The sequence below is a fragment of the Belonocnema kinseyi genome, chromosome 1 (assembly GCF_010883055.1).
Source record: "Belonocnema kinseyi isolate 2016_QV_RU_SX_M_011 chromosome 1, B_treatae_v1, whole genome shotgun sequence".
Taxonomy (NCBI): domain Eukaryota; kingdom Metazoa; phylum Arthropoda; class Insecta; order Hymenoptera; family Cynipidae; genus Belonocnema; species Belonocnema kinseyi.
Genome location: NC_046657.1, coordinates 117,725,844 through 117,734,614, shown reverse-complemented (window position 1 = coordinate 117,734,614; position 8,771 = coordinate 117,725,844).

Below are 8,771 nucleotides of genomic sequence, written 5' to 3'. Positions count from 1 at the left end.
ACCTCGAATAAAAATGGAGCGATTATAAGGCAAAAGATTATCCAGGCAAGGTTAAAAATCGCAAATTATCTTCGATTCACGTCAATTTTATCTGGCAAAGTTAATTTTTGTTGCGGTGAATCTTTCACCTGGAATAGACGTAAACTTTATCTTTCGTATTTTTGTGATCGCTTGCTGACTACTCAAACCCTCGCGAGATCACAAAAGAAGAAATACAATGTGATAGCGTAATAAACTTAAATTCTTACGTTATAGATTGCACAATTATGCGGTATATAATGTAAAAACTTGCAATGTACGATATCACGATTTTGCGCTATTATAATGCGATAATTACGATGTATAGCGCAGAAATTACACAGAAAACTTCTTAATTTAAGTCGAAAATTCGGCTTATTTTAAGGTATCACAAAAGGGAGCATGGGCAATCTAAATTGAGATTTACATCTGAGCATTAAATTAAGGGAATTAGATTCCTGAAATTCAGGTCAGGACTATTTGAAAGTCAGGGAAGCATGACCTGAAATTCAGGTCTGCTCGTTCTTCAATTAAGAATATATATGTATACTGAAAGCTAGCGTAACCTTAAGTTAATATACTATCCTAACTGAAATTAAGGGTAATCCCTACAGATAGAAACCTCTAAGTATTCTCTAGCGAAATAGCCTATCCCATTTGAGACTATAAGCAGAGTCGATTTGAAGCAATTTAGTCTCGGAGTAGTCTGAGGGATTTGGGTCCTTTTCAAGGTCCTTTTAGTGGTCCTTTTAAGAGTGGTGCGATGGTAATATAATGTTCCTTTTTGTATTCGTCACGCACAGGGCGGGCAGAGTTATTCACAACAGTTGGCCGTCACTGATCCGACTCTCCCTTTTAAATTTCTCTTCAAATTATTAACACTATTTTTTGATTAATAAATTTTCTCATTATACTTATTTATAATTATAACTTATATACTAATATAAAATTTTCCAGTTGGATTAAAAAATGTTGTCTTTTTTGGGGTATCTCATTCCTTTGCGAGAAACTTCGTATTAATTCCAATTTTAAGCATTTTAAAAAAAAGTTAGATATATGAAATCATCGAAAACCGTAGATTCCGAATTATTTTGTTTTAGGCTGTTAATTGAAATTTAAAAAAATCTACTTCTAAATTTTAATCCCAAAGCTTAACAAAGGACCCTTGAGTGTCGGCTACTCTATTGATATAGCCTCTCTGCTTGTTCTTTATGATCGAAGTCTTATTTCAATTTCAGCCTCTCTACTTTTTATTTATGGTCTATTTCTATTTCTATTCCGGAAAGGACATTTTAAAGTCTTTAAAACATATAATAGAACTACCTGGACCTTTGAATATATCTAGCTGTGTGCCTGCTGAGAATTTCTCTGAGCTTCTCTGACCCTAGAGAATATTTAGAATATACTCAAAGATTTCTTTCGGTAGAGATATTCTAACTAAAAACCAGGAATTTCTTACGCCTTACCGACACTCCTCAGTAAAGTAAAAAAATTGGTAAAAATGGTATATTAGCGGCAAGTGCGAACTTTTTTGGAACTGATTTTGCTGCAGCACTTTTCTAAATCCGTGGAACGAAAACGCCACGAATTATTAAAACACAGTATCATAGCCAACACTGACCAACGCGACATGGAGTATTTGAATAGGATGCGACTAGAATAAACGGCCACGAGCCGTATAGTAGCGCAAGCGTCCTGTAACGTCATGCACGGTAGTACAAACCTGAAATTCAGGAACGATATATTCCTTTATTTTAGGTGACGAAAGCCTTACAGGTTATTTCAGTTTGCCCTCAACTTACTTTGAGAACTGAATATTGAAATTTAGGGGGATACTTTACTTTATTCCAGTAGAAAAATGCTGATTTCTTATTTAAGATAAGCTAGTGCTTTATTCAAGATAGTTTGCACACTTAAATTTAGGTTCTTCCTTAATTCAAGTCAAATCTGAAATTAAGTCGAATATAACTTTAAATATTTATTTTTACTGTGTACGTTATATATTGTAATTCATGCGATATTGTTTTCTCAGTGTAATTTTGTCGATTACCACAAATATATCGTAGAAAAAGATTGATTATTAAATGTTGCCTAAACAGTTTTTTATCAATCCAATACAAATTTGTCTAACCTATCATCAGACCAGCCATATGCTCGAATCCATACATAATTTTTCAACCTATAATATTAATTTTAATTATTTTTAGATTTTCAGATCACTTTCGAGTCATTCAAACATTTCTCTTATTTTGATCTTCATGTTTTAAAATATTATAATACTAAAAACTAAATAATGAATAAACGCTGTTTCCTAATGTTTCCAAAACATTGAAAGTTTTTCAAATATTTGTAAAAAGACAACCATTTAATTGAGTGATATTTAAGATATTCTTGATCCATCCTTCCACTACTGTAGGAAATCTTTACCCCTCAGTAGAAGTTTACACTCCACGCCGCTGAGTAGTGACTTAAGTAATTTTTGAATAACTAATAAAAATAAATGTAATTTGATCGCTAATACCTTTTTTTATTGAAATTGCTCATTCCTTATTGCATATCCAGATTATTATCAATTATTTATTTTTTACTGAAGCTAGAAGAAAGTCTTTTAATTTGATGTTTAAAATGTTGGCGTGTCATTCACATATTTCAAGAATTTATTTGCTACACAAGTGCCTGAGGAAATAAATGTGTTGCCACGTAGAAATTTTTCATCATTGTTATCTTATAATTTTTATAATAGCTCTTGTGTGTGTTTTTTTTTGCTCATCACATTATTTTTTCTTAAACCGAATGGGGGGGGGGGGTTCTGCCCGAGAGGAAAATCACTCTCGAATCAGTGTAATTAATGCAAAGAATTACTGTAACTAATGAAGGCGATACGGAATCATTATGAGTTTAATGCGAGATTTAATGTAAGTCGTTATTTAGAAAGATCAGTAAGAAGCGTAAAGAAGATAAGTTATTTTCCGTAACTCGAACGCAAATTTAAGGAAGAGAATGAAAATAGTGTTCGTAACGTGAATAACGTAAGAAATAACGAGAATAGTGTATCGCGCTTTCTCATAAATCGACCCTTTGTGTGCACAAACGAATCGACATGACGTCAAGCGGCACAATAGTAGATCGACTGCAGAGTATTTCTAATATTTTGAAAGGGGAAAACGCATCAATGAAAAAGCTGTGTGTTACCTGTATGAATTTGTACCTCATACTATTTTGAAACAGCCAGAGACTAATTAGTTAATTAAAATCAATTTCGTAAAATATGTAACGTTGAAAAATAAAGCAAAAATCACAACGTTTGCTGGGGAGTAAGACATAATTACTAGTTTTTGTGTTTTTGTTCATTTTGATTTTTTTGAAATGTAAAATTGAATCCATCGATCAAATATTCAAATCTTATAAAGTAATAATCCATTATTGATAAATAAAAATAAAGTGACAGGGTGTCTGCTGTGCGGAAATTTAAGGAAATCCGGGAATCGTCCGGGAACTTGAAAAAATCCGGGAAAATCCAGGAATTGGCCTGAGTTTTATGTTTGGGGATAAAGTTAAAAATAGGTGAATGTGAAGATTTCCTTCACACTGCGTATACTTATGTATTTTGACACGCTGATTATGAAAATGATAGTCAAAATTGGCGAGTAGGCGGTATTCATGGTGAGATCGTGGAAAAACCATAAACAAATGTTGTTTTTTGCGTTTACCACATCCAATATGCAAAATCTCGCAAAATGCTTTCAATAAAAGTTGTAGATCTTACAGAAATACAAATTTTTTGAGAAATATTTTTTTTTGTACGAGTGATAGTTTTCGAGAAAATTAGTAATGATCTCGATTTTTATGAAAAAAACCATAAAAATCATGCTCTTTTCGTTTTCGAGTGTTAACCGTCCCCCAGTGTCAGCAACCCGTCTTATACGCGTACTTGAACCCGTTTTCTAATTATTTTCTGGTTCCAGTCACAGGGGTGCCTTCCCGCCCCCACGACGCTTGGAAAAAGGGGCAGAGGTACGACCTTACATTATTTCTATGATCAATAACAGGGGTGTGTGCTCGTCCCACGAGATGTCGGAAAAGGGTTAGGGGTGTAACTTTACCTTATTTTAGTGACGAATCACAAGGGCGCCTCCCCGCCCCCACGAGTCGTTGAGAAAGGTGTAGGGGACCTTACATTATTTCTGTGACCAGTCACAGGAGTGCCTTCCTGCCCCCATGACGCGTGGAAAAAGGGGTAGGGGTGTGACCTAAGTTTTTTCTCGTTCCAGTCACAGGGGTGCCTTCCCGCCCCCCATGACACGTTGGAAAGGGGGTCGTGGCTGAACTAAGTTATTTTTGTGAGCAGTCATTGGGATGCCGAGATTTTACACGTTTATCTCAGCCAATACATAAATTTTCGCAAAGCGTTTCTATAAAAGTTGTAAATCTTATCGAAATACACATTTCTTATATGATACATTTTTTTCTACGAGTAATAGTTTCCGAGAAAATCACAGATATATCTGGTGAAATGTAACAAATTTACGAATTTCAATGCAATTAGCGACAGGTCTTTCTCCATCATCCGCGCTCATAGTACTTAAGGGCGTGTGTTTCTTGCGTGCAATATTATTTTCGAGATTTTCCTCTCTTGATTCCTCGTCAAAATGGATGAATCATATAATATTTTTAGTTTATCTAAGATTCTCCAAGAAAGGGAAACAACTCTTCAGTGGTTGCGACAAATCGAATTAATTCCGTCTGAAAGATTTTGCTCAAAACATAAGAAGAAGATGACTCTTGTGGAGTCTGAACATGTTTGCGGATCCTTCCTTTGTTCTAAAATACACAAATATCGTCACAGTATTACCGTTGCAGAAAACACGTGATTTGAGAGGTGCCGCGTTTCTGCAGCGGCCTCTATTTAATCCTTTTAGATTAAAATTCATTTCTAAATTAAAAATTTTAACAATTTTATTGGAAATCGCTTCTGTGTTTCCTTGAAAATTTATCGTTTTCAGTTGAAAATGCATTTCTTTGCCTGAAAATTCTTTTTTTTTTTTAGAAATTACTTTTTTAAACTGAAAAATTCAGTAGAAACTACAATGTTTAGTTGGAATGTGTCTTTTTTTAGTTGAAAATATAGAAATTCCTTTTTTGTTTTCAAAATTTATCTTTTTTAATCAAAAATTTAACTATAAGGTTTAAAATTTATCTTTTTGGTAGAATATTATTGTTGTTGCTTGTGCATTCACTTCTTTCATAAAAAAAATTAACTATTCTATTCTAAATTCGATTGTTTTTTATTTTTTGGTTTAAAATTAATTTTTTTAAATTTAGAATGTGACTGTTTCATTTTTGATTAAAACTTTATATTTTATTTGTCAGTTCTTTATTCATAATGTGTCCCCTAAGGGTTTACATGACTTCCATTCCTTACAATCTTTCCGCTTATATCTATATTTTTTTTTCTATCTTATCCTTTCTATATATACAATTATTTACAACGATTTACATAAAGTCTTATATCTAGTTCCTTATTTCTTTTTCCTGCGATAGCACAATTTAGGACTCATTAGCAAATGAGTGAGCGCGCGAACGAAAGCGAGAGTGCAAGCGAGAGAGAGAGAGAGAGCATGAGAACGCAAACGCATCTTTGTCTACTTAACTTTTACTTTACCGTTACTTACAATTTTTCGCTTCTAATCTAAGTGACTTCCGTTTCCTTATTCTTTCACTTTTTTATACCTCCATTTGCCTTTTTTCGCGTGCATTCTTTCATTCTCTCTCATTCGCTTCTCTAGCAACCTCCAACTCCTTTATCCATTCTTCTCCTAATCCATCTTCCCTCTAGAATCTTAACCACATTTTCTGGCCAGCTTCCTTTACCTTTCATTCCTCTCCTACATCCTTCCCATACATGCTCCCATCTTTCCTCCTCCCATTCACATATTCTACACTTTCTGTTCTCTGCTTTTTTCTAGTAAATCCTCTCCCTTAACTCGTTTCCCAATCTAAATCTTGCTATTCTGGTCCACCTTCTCTCTCCCCATCCCTTTTCTAAATACTTTGGCACCCCTTCCTTTTTTATCATCTTATACCATTTATTGTATTTTGATTCCTAAATCGCCCCTCATCTTTCTATTAATTGTCTTTCCCTCTCCCTTTTTCCCCATTTTTCATAGTTTACTCCAGTCCCGTCTTCTATATCTCTATTATGAAAGAACTCCATCCTTTCCTCTTCCCATCTCGTTAATTCTGTCGCCCTCCCTCTCCTCTATTCTACCTCCATCAAACACTTTCTCGCCAACTCCCCTCCCCTTTCCTCCCTCAGCTTCGTCTCAAATTTCTATGTCCTCTTTCCCGCTCTCAAAGTTAACTCTCAATATCTTTTCTTTCTTTCCATCCCCATATCTCTGCTCCATAACGTCACCCCCCTATAATCTTTAACCTCCTCTCCCTTGCCTTTCTTCACTATTGTTATAACTACTACTTCTTTCCATAACTCTAGCCACCCCTCTCCTCTCCATACTCTATTACACATTATCCATGCCCATTCCTCTAGTTCCTCCCCTCCATATTCCCATACTTCATTTGGAACCTCATCTATCCCAAGTGTCTTTTCATCCTTCATTATTCCTAAAACCTTAACTATTTCTTCACTTGGAATGTCCTCTTCCTTATCTCTTTCTCTACCATATTTTCTTTCCTTTACAACTTTTCTCACTACTCCTCCTAGCAAATCCAAAAAATATTTCTTCCATTCTATCATTTCAATATCTTGGTTTACTCTTTTTCTTCTTTTTCTTTTCCTATATACTACCTTCCATACCTCTTCTTCCGTCCTATCCTTCTCCGCCTCCTCCTCAAATCTTTGATAACACAACTCAGTATACTCTTTCTTTGTTTCTTTATTCTTCCCTATTACTTTTTTCTTTAGTCCACTTTCTTAATTCCTTTCTGAACTCCTTTTTTTCTCTTTGCAGTCCTCATCTCACCCACTTCTATTCCCCCCTTTACTAACTTCATTTTTGTTTGTGCACTCTAATCCTATTTTGATTTCTCCTATCATTTTTCCCATCTCCTCGTCGACATTTCCCTCTCCCATTTTGATATTTCTTATTTTTTTCTAAATTGTTCTTTCCCTTCCCTTGACCAATCCCCTTTTCCTACACTTTTAACATTTTACCCCCTTTTACTCATATTGCTATTTCTTTTTTGTCCCTCTAATGTCACTATTAAGGGAAAGTGATCCGAATCAATATATTCACCTACCTCTAGTTTCTTAACCTTCTCTCTTACCTCATCATCCACTATCACATAATCAATTACCGTTCCCGTTTCACCTCCTGAGCGTGTATATTCTCCTTTCTCATCACCTTCTAAATTTTCGTTTAAGATATACCATCTCAACTCCTCCAAGCTCTTCAACAACTTTATTCCCTCCCCATTTAGTGCTTTATCTGTGAATTTTCTTCCTCTCACTTTACCCCATTCCCTTGCTCCTCTATCTCCTGTTTTTGCATTAAAATCCCCACCTATTATCAGCCTAATTTCTTTTTTATTAGCTTTAATCATTTCTTTAATCTCCTCTGCTTTCTCCTGCATATCACCTTTCACATAAATCCCCACTACCTTCCACTTATCTCCTCCCATCATTGCCTCTTCTACTATTACTCCTTCTTTCTGTTCATTCCTGTCTTTCTTATCTTTCCCTGTTATACATTCATCCTTACTCCCATCACCATTCCTTCCATTGCTCTATCCTTTTTATTCTTCCTCTTTGCGTTTTGCACTTGCCATTTGTAACCTCTTGGTAACCTTCCCCTTACTCTTTCCCATCCCTTTTCATCTAGCCACATCTCCATCATTATGACTATATCCCATTGTGTCAAATTTCTCATAAACTCCCTATCCTTTCTCTCCAATCCTGCTATATTCCAGTAACAAATCTTCCATTCTCCTCTACTTTCGTTTCTCATCTTTTTTTCCTTCTTACCATTTCTTATTTTCCTATCTCCCGTTCCTTTCTCTTCTAGTTTCCCTCCACCTCATTTCTTACTATATGTTCCCTTTCTTCATCCCAATCCCACCATACTCCATCTACCTGAATTTTCCCATACTTAACCCATGTTCTCTTTTCCTTTTTTCTTTCCACCAGTACCATTATCTCCCCTCTTCGCACTTCCCTTCCTACATTTCGCATTTCCTCTATCACTACCTTAGCGTCAATCCTTTTTAGTACTTCGTCCACCTCTTCCTTCAGCTCCTTCCTCTCTAATCTTATACCCTTTATCACTATGTTTAATTTTCTTTCTTCCCTCTCTTTCCTTTATATTATTTGTTCTATTTTTCGCAGCCTTTCCATCTCCTCATTCCCACTCTCGCTCCCACCACAATCCCCGTTCGAGCTTTCAAGTTTCTTCATCCTACCTCTCATCTCCTCTACCTTTGTATTATTATCTTCTTCCTGCTTCTCTAGTTTTTGCTCCAATGACTGCATCCTCTTTGCTAACTTTTCCCTGATTTCTTCCCATTTTTTTATTTCTTTCTTAACTTCAGCCATTTCCAGCCTAATTTCCTTCTTTAATCCCTCTCCCCTTTTCTCCTGCTTTTCTTCATAAATCCCCATTACCTCTATCATCACTTCTCGAATTTACTTTAGTCTTTCCTCTTTCGTCGAAACTTCACTTTCATCTCCGCTACCGTCAGCACCCTTAATATTATCACTCTTCCCTACCAAGGTCTGCTTTACCGGCGGCGATCTAAAC